The 14397-nt window shown below is 36.5% G+C and overlaps 2 long non-coding RNA genes across 3 annotated transcripts in view; both read right to left on the bottom strand.

Moving 5' to 3' along the window:
- Positions 1-14397, bottom strand: part of LOC147832527 (uncharacterized) — an 845986-nt gene that overhangs the window by 804164 nt on the left and 27425 nt on the right. The gene's annotated exons all lie outside the window — the stretch shown is intronic.
- LOC137488496 (uncharacterized) lies at positions 5768-8811 on the bottom strand. 2 transcript variants are annotated; one of them, XR_015945334.1, is made up of 7 exons: positions 8706-8811; positions 8494-8601; positions 7594-7677; positions 7419-7473; positions 7244-7319; positions 6993-7169; positions 5768-6658 (listed from the first exon to the last, which is right to left on the bottom strand). It is a non-coding gene; the product is annotated as an uncharacterized LOC137488496 (long non-coding RNA). The 2 variants fall into 2 exon arrangements; XR_015945335.1 differs by having other exon boundaries at positions 8494-8581.

Below are 14397 nucleotides of genomic sequence, written 5' to 3'. Positions count from 1 at the left end.
GTGATCATACATGAAACCCCTGAGATCAGGACAGGTATCTGATGTTAATATATATAAAAGTGATCATACATGAAACCCCTGAGATCAGGACAGGTATCTGATGTTACTGTATATAAAAGTGATCATACATGAAACCCCTGAGATCAGGACAGGTATCTGATGTTACTGTATATAAAAGTGATCATACATGAAACCCCTGAGATCAGGACAGGTATCTGATGTTACTGTATATAAAAGTGATCATACATGAAACCCCTGAGATCAGGACAGGTATCCGATGTTAATGTATATAATATAAAAGTGTTCATACATGAAACCCCTGGGATCAGGACAGGTATCTGATGTTACTGTATATAAAAGTGATCATACATGAAACCCCTGGGATCAGGACAGGTATTTGATGTTAATATATATAAAAGTGATCATACATGAAACCCCTGAGATCAGGACAGGTATCCGATGTTAATGTATATAATATAAAAGTGATCATACATGAAACCCCTGAGATCAGGACAGGTATCTGATGTTAATATATATAAAAGTGATCATACATGAAACCCCTGAGATCAGGACAGGTATCCGATGTTAATGTATATAATATAAAAGTGATCATACATGAAACCCCTGAGATCAGGACAGGTATCTGATGTTACTGTATATAAAAGTGATCATACATGAAACCCCTGAGATCAGGACAGGTATCTGATGTTAATATATATAAAAGTGATCATACATGAATCCCCTGAGATCAGGACAGGTATCCGATGTTAATGTATATAATATAAAAGTGATCATACATGAAACCCCTGAGATCAGGACAGGTATCTGATGTTACTGTATATAAAAGTGATCATACATGAAACCCCTGAGATCAGGACAGGTATCTGATGTTACTGTATATAAAAGTGATCATACATGAAACCCCTGGGATCAGGACAGGTATTTGATGTTAATATATATAAAAGTGATCATACATGAAACCCCTGAGATCAGGACAGGTATCTGATGTTACTGTATATAAAAGTGATCATACATGAAACCCCTGAGATCAGGACAGGTATCTGATGTTAATATATATAAAAGTGATCATACATGAATCCCCTGAGATCAGGACAGGTATCTGATGTTACTGTATATAAAAGTGATCATACATGAAACCCCTGAGATCAGGACAGGTATCTGATGTTAATATATATAAAAGTGATCATACATGAAACCCCTGAGATCAGGACAGGTATCTGATGTTAACTAATATAAAAGTGATCATACATGAAACCCCTGAGATCAGGACAGGTATCTGATGTTACTGTATATAAAAGTGATCATACATGAAACCCCTGAGATCAGGACAGGTATCTGATGTTACTGTATATAAAAGTGATCATACATGAAACCCCTGAGATCAGGACAGGTATCTGATGTTAATATATATAAAAGTGATCATACATGAAACCCCTGAGATCAGGACAGGTATCCGATGTTAATGTATATAATATAAAAGTGATCATACATGAAACACCTGAGATCAGGACAGGTATCCGATGTTAATGTATATAATATAAAAGTGATCATACATGAAACCCCTGAGATCAGGACAGGTATCTGATGTTACTGTATATAAAAGTGATCATACATGAAACCCCTGGGATCAGGACAGGTATCTGATGTTACTGTATATAATATAAAAGTGATCATACATGAAACCCCTGAGATCAGGACAGGTATCTGATGTTACTGTATATAAAAGTGATCATACATGAAACCCCTGAGATCAGGACAGGTATCTGATGTTAATATATATAAAAGTGATCATACATGAAACCCCTGAGATCAGGACAGGTATCCGATGTTAATGTATATAATATAAAAGTGATCATACATGAAACCCCTGAGATCAGGACAGGTATCTGATGTTACTGTATATAAAAGTGATCATACATGAAACCCCTGAGATCAGGACAGGTATCTGATGTTAATATATATAAAAGTGATCATACATGAATCCCCTGAGATCAGGACAGGTATCTGATGTTACTGTATATAAAAGTGATCATACATGAAACCCCTGAGATCAGGACAGGTATCTGATGTTAATATATATAAAAGTGATCATACATGAAACCCCTGAGATCAGGACAGGTATCTGATGTTACTGTATATAAAAGTGATCATACATGAAACCCCTGAGATCAGGACAGGTATCTGATGTTAATATATATAAAAGTGATCATACATGAAACCCCTGAGATCAGGACAGGTATCCGATGTTAATGTATATAATATAAAAGTGATCATACATGAAACCCCTGAGATCAGGACAGGTATCTGATGTTACTGTATATAAAAGTGATCATACATGAAACCCCTGGGATCAGGACAGGTATCTGATGTTACTGTATATAATATAAAAGTGATCATACATGAAACCCCTGAGATCAGGACAGGTATCTGATGTTACTGTATATAAAAGTGATCATACATGAAACCCCTGAGATCAGGACAGGTATCTGATGTTAATATATATAAAAGTGATCATACATGAAACCCCTGAGATCAGGACAGGTATCCGATGTTAATGTATATAATATAAAAGTGATCATACATGAAACACCTGAGATCAGGACAGGTATCCGATGTTAATGTATATAATATAAAAGTGATCATACATGAAACACCTGAGATCAGGACAGGTATCCGATGTTAATGTATATAATATAAAAGTGATCATACATGAAACACCTGAGATCAGGACAGGTATCCGATGTTAATGTATATAATATAAAAGTGATCGTACATGAAACCCCTGAGATCAGGACAGGTATCTGATGTTACTGTATATAAAAGTGATCATACATGAAACCCCTGGGATCAGGACAGGTATTTGATGTTAATATATATAAAAGTGATCATACATGAATCCCCTGAGATCAGGACAGGTATCTGATGTTAATATATATAAAAGTGATCATACATGAATCCCCTGGGATCAGGACAGGTATTTGATGTTACTGTATATAAAAGTGATCATACATGAAACCCCTGAGATCAGGACAGGTATCTGATGTTAATATATATAAAAGTGATCATACATGAAACCCCTGGGATCAGGACAGGTATCTGATGTTACTGTATATAAAAGTGATCATACATGAAACCCCTGAGATCAGGACAGGTATCCGATGTTAATGTATATAATATAAAAGTGATCATACATGAAACCCCTGGGATCAGGACAGGTATCTGATGTTACTGTATATAAAAGTGATCATACATGAAACCCCTGAGATCAGGACAGGTATCCGATGTTAATGTATATAATATAAAAGTGATCATACATGAAACCCCTGAGATCAGGACAGGTATCTGATGTTACTGTATATAAAATTGATCATACATGAAACCCCTGGGATCAGGACAGGTATCTGATGTTACTGTATATAAAAGTGATCATACATGAAACCCCTGAGATCAGGACAGGTATCTGATGTTAATATATATAAAAGTGATCATACATGAATCCCCTGGGATCAGGACAGGTATTTGATGTTACTGTATATAAAAGTGATCATACATGAAACCCCTGGGATCAGGACAGGTATCTGATGTTACTGTATATAAAAGTGATCATACATGAAACCCCTGAGATCAGGACAGGTATCCGATGTTAATGTATATAATATAAAAGTGATCATACATGAAACCCCTGGGATCAGGACAGGTATCCGATGTTAATGTATATAAAAGTGATCATACATGAAACCCCTAAAAACAGGACAGGTATTTGATGTTACTGTATATAATATAAAAGTGATCATACATGAAACACCTGGGGAGCCGTGGGATCGGGACAGGTATCTTAAGTTATAACAGTATTAATGTAATCTGAGAGGTATCTTAAGTTAATTTGTTTAATATAACATACACTGACTTCACGTGAAACACCTGCGATCAGGACAGCTATTTTGTACTGCGTATAAAAGACATTGGACACGAAACCCCTGCGAATACGTACAGGTATCTGAATCTAACGGCTGTTTTCACAATCTGCGCATGATCCGTGACCTATGCAAATTCACAGATAGGCCACGCCCACTCGATGACGTAGTAGCGGTTACGCTGTACTGAAACCCCTGGAAAAAAGTGCCTGCCATTTGAGCGCGCCAATAGGCCTTTTTCACACTTCCTGGTTACGGTGTTGGCGAAACAGCGTCCCAACAACATACGGTTTCAATGCGACGGACTAAGAAAGAATGGCAGGGTCATCTCATCGCTGTGATTGCTGCGTTCTCGGCTGCTCCAACTCAAGAAAACAACACCCTTACTTTAATGACCAAGATCTCCCGAAAGACGCGGGACAGAGAAAATCATGGATGACATTATTAGAGGGGTTGGATTTCGTTTCAAGTTATATGCGGGAGTACGTTCGTATGCTGTATGCACTTCAAAGCGGAGATTATCATGTTTTATTAAAGAGTGGTCTTAGTTTTATTTTAATGAGTAATTATAATAGAGACAAAACTCCAATTAAGCTATCTGCCTTCTACAAACAAGTGCTCATCATGGTCATTCAACTATAAGCATGATTTCTCCCCACTTTGTTGTTATTTTGGAATAATAGACAATTCATACTAACGCAAATCTCGCAAAAACGCAAAATTATTTGTTTAGTCAGTTATATAATAAAGATGGTATACTTTTCTTACAACGGAGTCCTTTTTCCTTACAAAATCTCAATAACCCAGCAAGTTTTCTACTGTTATTGGTTCAATTCCTTTAGAGACATCTTATTCATTCATGTTATTTAGATGTATTAATAAGACAATCCTTCTGATGCATTGTCTTTTGATATTACTCAATCTTATGTCGGCAAATTTTGTTTTACTAAATACCAAAAGTAATGATAGAGCTATTCATACTCTTTTCCAAAAAGAAATGATTACTGTACCTTATATCCAATTTTATGTCTTTATTAAAGGGTGAATTAAATAAGTTTGGCTGTTACCACAGAAATATCATGTTAGAAATAGAATTAAAGAAATGTCCTATAAACTTATCCACAGGTTTTATCCAGCAAAACATTGTTTGCAAAAAACTAAAAGTGGGATTGATGTAAATTGTATTTTTGTAAGGAAGAGGAGACAGTTTTACACTTATTTTGATATTGTACATAGTCAGCTTATGGGGCGAGGTGCAAAAATTTATTAATAACATTTTTTGTGTGTTCAAAACCTCTTTCATCATTATGGAAAAATGTACATTTGGGCTTGATTATCCTAATCTAGAGGAAAATAGTTTTATTTATTTAATTTGCTTATGTTGTTAACAAAATTTTAACAAAAATTCACTAATATGGAACCAGATTTTAAGGGATTGATGACTGAAATATGCTTGTATAATACCAGGATCAACTCTCTAAACAAGAAAACTCGACCCACTTTAAAATGTGTGAACTCTACAATGTATTTCATTATTGTTATATTACATTTTGTATTTTATTTACACTCTCAGAAAAAAAGGTACAAAATTGTACCTTTTAGGGTACAAATGGCCCGTCACTGGGGTGGTACCCTTAAGGGTACAAACTTGTACCTCTATTTAAAGGTACAAAATTGTACCTTCTACATTTGTACCCTTTAAGGGACAATTTTGTACCCTAGACACTGAAGGTACAAAAATGTACCTTTTTATATTATGTAGTATTTTCAGGGTACTGACCCAGGCGTTTTGATCCTTTGGTGACTGCATGCACAAATAAATAAATCAAATATTTTGGTTCACAGATGTCCATTTTTATTTATTAATGTAGAAATATTTCATTACAACTCACAACTGAATGTGTTAAGAAATAAAATTAAACAGCAAGTATAAAGCAGACATGTAAAGCAGTAAAAAGAACAATTTAGATAAGAAAAAAACTAAATAATCTACACTTAATACAAAGACCACAAGAATACTGTTTAAGATTTATAAACACATTACACAGGCTACATCAAGTACTGCACTTTATAAAGTCCAAAGTGTTTGTCTTTAGTCAGAATACTCGGTCATAATAAATAATTTGTCATCAAAATTTTCTCTGAATTTCAGAATGAAGGCAATGTTTCTCTATAAATTGCTTCAACAGTGCAGAAAACCAAATACATCAGTAGCCTCTTCCTCACCATCAGTAGATTACTCCTCATCATCCTCAAGTGGAGTTGTAATTTGTTGTAACACAATATGTGTTTATGCTTTTGATAAACATGACATGTAAAGCACTCATATCTGGAAAATGTTCTTTGATAGTCATTAGGATCACAAGTTATTTAAAAATTTGCTTTATGCATGAATGACAGCAGTGTGCTGGATTAACTTGATGATTGTGATTATCCCAAGAGCATGTAGAGAAACAAAAAACAAGGTTGATCACTCTGGTAGCTGGAGTGGGTCGAGGCTTGTCACCGTCCACCGTTCATTCAAAACATTCCACTGCAGAAACATCAAGGTGTTCTTCTAATAAGATGGATATGTCAAAAATGTATATTCGTCCACACCATTAGCCCGGCCAATCACAATTCCATCAACTCTGAAGACTGCCGTGCCTCGTCTTGTTAACACAGTTGTCCAGTCGGTGGCCTCCTCCTGTACTTGAACTGTTGGATGTGGTGAAGATGGTTCACTGTAAATGACAAAGCAATAATTACATTAATATCAGTCACTCTATCACTGATGAAGAGAAAAACATGCATAGAAAGTAAAATAATTAATATTCACTGATAAAAAAAAAAAAGTATCACAGATTAAAAGACTAATATAAATTTCATTCATTCATTAAATTTCTTTTTGGCTTAGTCCCTTTATTAATCTGGGGTCGCCACAGTGGAATGAACCACCAACTTATCCAGCATATGTTTTATGCAGCAGATACCCTTCTAGCTGCAACCCAGTATTACGAAACATCCAGACACACTTATTTACACACACATTTATACACTACAGACAAATAAGCTTACCAAATTCAGCTATAGCGCATATCTTTATACTTGTGGGGAAACCGGAGCACTTGGAGGAAACCTTCATGAACACTGGAACAATATGCAAACTCCTCACACAAATGCCAACTGACCCAGCCGAGGCTCGAACCAGCGACCTTCTTGCTGTAAGGTGACAGCACTACCCACCGCGTCATCCTAATATAAAGAATATCAATAATTATAAAATGCATTTATCACAGCATATACTGAACAGAAAACAACATACGCACCGGAGCACAACGAAATGTTGAAGTGTCTCGCTTAACAAGGCTGGCAACATGAGAAGTGCTGCTGTAAAATCAATTCCTGGAACATAAGATGTGGCATACAAACAAATATAAAGGTATCCATACAAAGCTAGAATTTAATAATATTAATCAAGTGGAGAAAGTTTAGAAAGAGTACCTTAGAGTCAGGTCCATAGCATTCTTCAGTTGATCTCTCATCTTTCGATGAAAACCTAGAAAATAATTTTAAACACGTGGGTGTACATTTATTGTTGTTTGTAAGTAAAAACCTACAAATTTAAAATAGTATGTAAGCCATTAAAACCATGGTATAGATAATGAGACATACTTACATCTTGTAACTGAGCCATGCTTTCATATGACATGCCCTCATTGGTCTGATGCTGTTAGGCTGCATTCTGTTGTTCAATCTTGTCCTGAAAGACAATTGGAAACTTCAAAAACTTCTGGAAAGCAATAAGATAAAGCAATAACTATTTATTTATTTTGAGATATTAATAAAATAGGTAAAATAGCTCAAGGTAACAGTTTCAGAACAGATGAGACAAATTATTACATTAAAGAACAAAGTATAACTTAAAACGTCGATTTATACAATGTGGTATGTTAATAATTCTACATTAACATAAGTAAACCATTAAACGATAGTAAAGCACCAACAATTCTGGACATGAGAGTTTGTGGACACTCCTCAACATTAATGTAACTTAGACACTGAAACGAAGATATGTACAAGCATACACACGCCACGTTTGTAACTAGCCACGTTTACATAATCAGTCGCTTTGTCGGTGACAAATTTGTGATTTTTCTTCACAAAATGGTGGTGTAACTTGTATAACCGTCTGAAATTACATTTCAGCGGTCAACCCTGGCTAGAAAAATGGCCTCTAAATATAAAACATTATCGATAATTACAAATTTCCAGTATTAATAACAAAAGGTTTTATATCAAGGTATATGAAGACTTTAGTCGCGCGAGCTCCGAGCCACACCGCACATTACGTTACTCACGGGTCACGGCCCGATTCCGGTGCACGGATACGGCAGCGTCGGCTCGCTTCTGCCGCCGCAACTGGCCCGAGTGTATTTTGCTATTTGGGTTGCGATTATATTCCGCCGTGGCAACACTTATTAATAAAGCAGTAACGTAAGATATAAGGCGCGAATACGTAACGTAGGCGACAAAGGGAACTTTTACACCGAGAAAACTAACAGCATATAGTACTCACCGTCTATAACGTTATGTCCCTCGGTGACTTCGATATCACATTGTATTAACTTCTTTAATAAGCTGCAGACATCTTAGCAAACTCCATCCTGCAGGCCAGCCCGGAGCACTTAAAGCGGGGGAAAGCCGAGACCCGAGAGTCAGACAAAATCAACAGAACACGGCTTCACATGTAAAAATGAGACTGAAAATATATCTTTAATACATTCTTACCTGAAAAGTGTGGACTCCAAAATAGACTTTTCTTTGAAAAGCGTGCGAAGTTCTGTGTAAACAGCCAGCATACTCGACCGACCGCCTCAGTAACAAACACTACTATAACGTCTCAACAAGCCAAATTCTTAAAGAGACAGCAACATCACCACCTGTATGAAGATGCTGTCACTCTGCATGGTTCTTATTCCACATCCCATATACTATAGGGTCTTAAACAGTAAGCAAAGACCAGTATTTACGTTTTTAATGGTTAAAGTTACATTCAATTATAAATTAAATTATTAACATTTTTGAGAAAAAAATGTAATTTAAATACATGAAAAAAAATTAATTATTAAAATATTTAATTCAATCAATTTATTTATTAAATTTTTAAATTATGTATTTTAGTATTAATGTTTAGTATTAATACATTTAAATTAGTGTTATAGTGTCTTGATCTTATCATGAGCTGAGGGTACAATTTTGTTCCTATAGGGAAACAAAATATATAATTGTACCTTTAAAGGTGACAAATTGGTCCTTTACGGTACAATTTTGTATCCAAATGTGCTATAAAAGGTACAAAAATGTACCTTTCAAACCTAAATCTGGACATTTGTACCTTTATAGCCCATTTGGGTACAAAATTGTACCCTAAGGACCAATATGGGACCTTTAAAGGTACAATTCTAAATTTTGTTCCCTTTAGGAACAAAATTGTACCCTCATTGTACCTTTTTTTCTGAGAGTGTATAATAACCCCCTGGCATGTACATTTTTGTATTGTAAAATGTTATTTGCTATTCTTCAAATAAATAATAAAAATGAATATTATCCACGAGTAGGAGCTAACGTGTTTTCAGACTTGAGAAAACCTTACGAGCATTAAACAACCTGTAATGAATAGGGCTCCTGCATTGCCCGATAGCAACTCGCCTGCACAACTAACTCATTCACTATATCTGACTCTGAATAAAAAGGAAGGAGGGGTTAGCACAGTATGCAGTCGGGACTACTGACATAAAACTCATCCTGCTGGATGTTAAATAGCCAGGTTAATCTTGCGTACGAATGGCTTGAATGAGCAGATCTTATGCTGTTGGCTGTGCACCTTACTGTAACCTGACGTTGCAAACGCTGCGTGTTTTCTGTACAAACTCTGCAAATCGGTATGGTCCGTGTATCATCCGTTCATTTGATTATTCCTTTTATTACGGAAAACGAAACATCAGAAAAACGATGAATATTTCGTTTTTCTGTTTATTCTGTAGGCAGAAAAAACGGAAACTCATCTGTTATTCTGCTTATTAACTTAAAACGAAATATTAAAACAAACACAAAACCAAAACGAAATAATGAGTCAAAAAATGGTCCGTGTACGGTCCGTGTACGGTCCGTGTATCATCCGTTCATTTGATTATTCCTTTTATTACGGAAAACGAAACATCAGAAAAACGATGAATATTTCGTTTTTCTGTTTATTCTGTAGGCAGAAAAAACGGAAACTCATCTGTTATTCTGCTTATTAACTTAAAACGAAATATTAAAACAAACACAAAACCAAAACGAAATAATGAGTCAAAAAATGGTCCGTGTACGGTCCGTGTACGTTTTGTTCATTTGTTTTCCATTTTCAAACGGAATAAAGGAAATGGAGAAAACGGCCGTTTTTCCGTTTTTCCTTTTGCTCACGAGAAAACGAAAAAACGAGATTTTGGCTGGATTTTCGTTCTTTGGTTTAGGGTAGGAAAACGGATAAACGACTTTAAAATTCATTTTACACATGTAGGCGGTGCTGAAACGCCCACTTTCCTCTAACTGGTTAACCAAATCTGCGCTCGTGACGTCGTCCTCAAAATAAAAGCCTTACATGCAGGCTTTTAATTATTATTATTTAATTATATATATAAACAAAGTTTACATATTCTATCATTTGAACCACACACAGTTAGCAGGCTTACATTCATTGCGTATGTATAAATTAAATTAAAACGTAAATCAGCAGTATTCTTAGACATTTGTCATTAAAATAAGGTCATAGTTCACTGCCAAGCTTCTTGCTGCTGTGCACCTGATGCTGAGCAAAGAAAGCCATTTCCGAGCAGCACCTGGTTTGCATGATTGTTTCAGAGCAAGGGCTTTATAATAATAATAGTAATATAATAATAATAATAATAATAATTATTATTATTATTATTATTATTATCAGTTACTAGTGTTTTTATTGTTTGGTGTGTTTTTTTTTCTTTTTAATAGTTGTTAGCAGAACCAGAATAAGAACACTTTGGGCCCTGCTATAAAAACAAAGGGTACCATTTGTTTTCATTTATTTCTTCCTATTTTAATTATATATTGTAATTATTTATTTGATAATTAATACTATTTTATTGCAACGCCAAAGTAGTTTTTATTATTAAATTTGCTGTTATTGTAGGCTAGATGGCAGGCTTTAAATATTTTAAATAACATTTACTCATAACCTTACTAATTCGAGAGCTGAACCTAAAAAAGTTTAAGTGCAATAAGCCTGTACAATAAAGGGAGCCGCAATGCATATTTCTAGCGCATTCTTTCACTCAACAATTATTGCTGGAATAATGAAATAAATTTCAAATTAACTAATTAAACACATTATAGTTGATAAAAAAATTGTGTCTAGTAGTTCCGACAAAAAGATGAGCTCGCTACATGTGCGTTGCGCTAATAATTTGACATTTGCTCTTCTTAAGAAAGTGCTACAGCGGGCCCTGCTATTTCACATATAAGGTTAGTGATACGTATTTTAAATTAGTATTGCACATTATTCATTCATTTTCTTGTCGGCTTAGTCCCTTTATTAATCTGGGGTCGCCACAGCGGAATGAACCGCCAACTTATTTAGCAAGTTTTTACGCAGCGGATGCCCTTCCAGCCACAACCCATCTCTGGGAAACATCCACACATACACACACACTTATACAGAACGGACAATTTAGCCTACCCAATTCACCTGTACCGCATGTCTTTGGACTGTGGGTAAAACCGGAGCACCCGGAGGAAACCCACGCGAACGCACTACACTACTGAATTAGACACACAATCTCAAAAAAAACTTGATGCTTATTTACATTATCTAAAGTCATTTCTTACGAGGTAGGATCTGTTGTTGTATTATATATTTTCGTTTTAATATGCAAATAATTTTCTTTAATTTGTAATAGGCCTATTGTCCCTCATTGCATAAAATAACCAGCCTTTGTATTCAATATGTTTGTAAATTGTTTATCCAGTTTGACGCAAGCTAAACAACATTTTGGCCTGTTTTGCTTATTAAATGAGTGATTTTCACGGAGAAACAAATCATCCATCCACACAGTTTTGTATAGGACCTGTGTGAACAAAAATATACACTTCATCATAGCCTATAGGAAAATGTATCTGTTTAGAACCAATTTTGTGTTGTATAATTAAAAATATTAAAAATACAATAAAAAATTAAAGCTGCAAGCAGCGATGATAGGGACCTCGCACCCGGGCTCACCGCCGTCCGGTGGCCTCAGGATGACAGAGAACAGCGAACAATGTTAATTTAAGCCGATGTATATAAAGAACCCGAGAAAATCACAAATTTATGTCAAACTTCCTCCTGTCACCAGGTGGCGCTATGACTGACTCAAGATTGGCATGTAGATGTCTTCAGGAGAGAATTCTTATCAACCATGTGAATTTTCAGGCAGATCAGACATTGTGTGGCTGAGTTATAAGCCAAACCACTTTCTACCAGCAGGTGGCGCTATGAGAGACTCAATATAATTAATTAGATGTGCACGGGAGAGTACTTTCATCAACCATGTGAAGTTTCAGGCTGATCGGATGCTGTGTGGTTGAATTATAATGCAAACTACCTTCTGCCAGCAAGTGGCGCTATAACTGTGACTCAAGATTGGCATGTAGATGCCTTCAGTAGAAGAATTTAATCAACCATGTGAAGTTTCAGGCAGGTCAGACATTGTGTGGCTAAGTTATGAGCCAAACTACCTTCTGCCAGCAGGTGGCGCTATGACTGACTCAATATTGTTATGTGGATGTGTTCAGGAGAGGACTTTTATCAATCATGTGAAGTTTCAGGCAGATCAGACATTGTGTGGTTGAGTTATAAGAAATTCCTGTTCCATGGCGAAGCGTTGAGGTTTGTCATGCCGCCACGGACACGCCCCTCTGCAAAAACTCTAGATCTTCACAATATATCATCGCTAGAACTTTCGGTGACACCACTCTATTTTGGTGCTGATACGGGAAAGTTTGTGGAAGGAGTTTGTTACAGTGTCAAACATGTCATTTCCTGTGGCCAGCAGGTGGCGCTATAACTGTAACTGGATATCGGCACGTAAACCTGATCAGGTCAGGACTGTTATTAAATGTGTGAATTTTGAGGCAGATCGAATATTGCATGCCAGAGTTATAAAGACTTCCTGTTTTGTGGCGAATCATCAAAGTTTGCGAGGCCACCACGGATACGGCCATCGATGAAAACTCTAAAGCTTCGCAATTTAACATCACCAAGGCTTTAAGATGACAAAACCCAATTTTGGTGTTTATCAGATAAAATCCCTAGGAGGAGTTCGTTAAAATACAACGCCTGAAAATGGCAAAAGCGCCACTTTTTCGCCACAGGAAGTTAAAAATATCTGACTTCCTGTTGGGTTTGAGATATGGCTCCAAGAGACTTTTTCGTATGTTTTGCCATGTTTGAGGTGTGTGCCAATTTTTGTGCATGTGCGTGATTCGTAGATCGGGGGCTCGTCCGTTTAATTTTTCTAGTTGGCGCTATCGAGTCATTTTGCCACGCCCACTTCAATATTGTTATGTGGATGTGTTCAAGAGATGACGTTTATCAACCATGTGAAGTTTCAGGCAGATCGGACATTGTGTGGTTGTGTTATAAGGACTTCCTGTTCCATGGCGAAGCGTTGAGGTTTGTCATACCGCCACGGACACGCCCCTGTGCGAAAACTCTAGATCTTCACAATATAACATCGCTAGAGCTTTCAGATAACACCACTCAATTTTGGTGTTGATACGATAAAATTTGTGGGAGGAGTTTATAACTCCGTAAATCATGTCATTTCCTGTGGCCAGCAGGTGGCGCTGTAACTGTATCTGGATAGCGGCATGTAAACGTGTTCAGGTCAGGACTCTTATTAAATGTGTGAATTTTGAGGCAGATCTGATAATGCATGCCTGAGTTATAACGACTTCCTGTTTCGTGGCGAATCGTGTAAGTTTGCAAGGCCGCCACGGACAAGCCCATCGACGAAAACTCTAAAGCTTCGCAATTTAACATCGCCAAGGCCTTTAGATGACAAAACCCAATTTTGGTGTTGATCGGATAAAATCCCTAGGAGGAGTTCGTTAAAATACAACGCCTGGAAATGGCAAAAACGCCACTTTTTCGACGCAGGAAGTTAAAAATATCCGACTTCCTGTTGGGTTTGAGATATGGCTCCAAGAGACTTTTTCGTATGTTTTGGCATGTTTGAGGTGTGTGCCAATTTTCGTGCATGTGCGTGATTCGTGGATCGGGGGCTCGTCCGTTTAATTTTTCTAGGTGGCGATGTCGAGTCATTTTGCCACGCCCACTTCCGAAGCCTATAACAAACGTAAATTTTCGCCACTTCTGAGGAGTGTGCAAAGTTGCGTGAGTTTTCGGGCATGTTTAGCCCCTCAA

The sequence above is a fragment of the Danio rerio genome, chromosome 19 (assembly GCF_052040795.2).
Source record: "Danio rerio strain M-AB ecotype USA chromosome 19, GRCz13ab, whole genome shotgun sequence".
Classification (NCBI taxonomy): Eukaryota; Metazoa; Chordata; class Actinopteri; order Cypriniformes; family Danionidae; genus Danio; species Danio rerio.
This window is presented reverse-complemented; position numbering and strand designations above follow the sequence as displayed.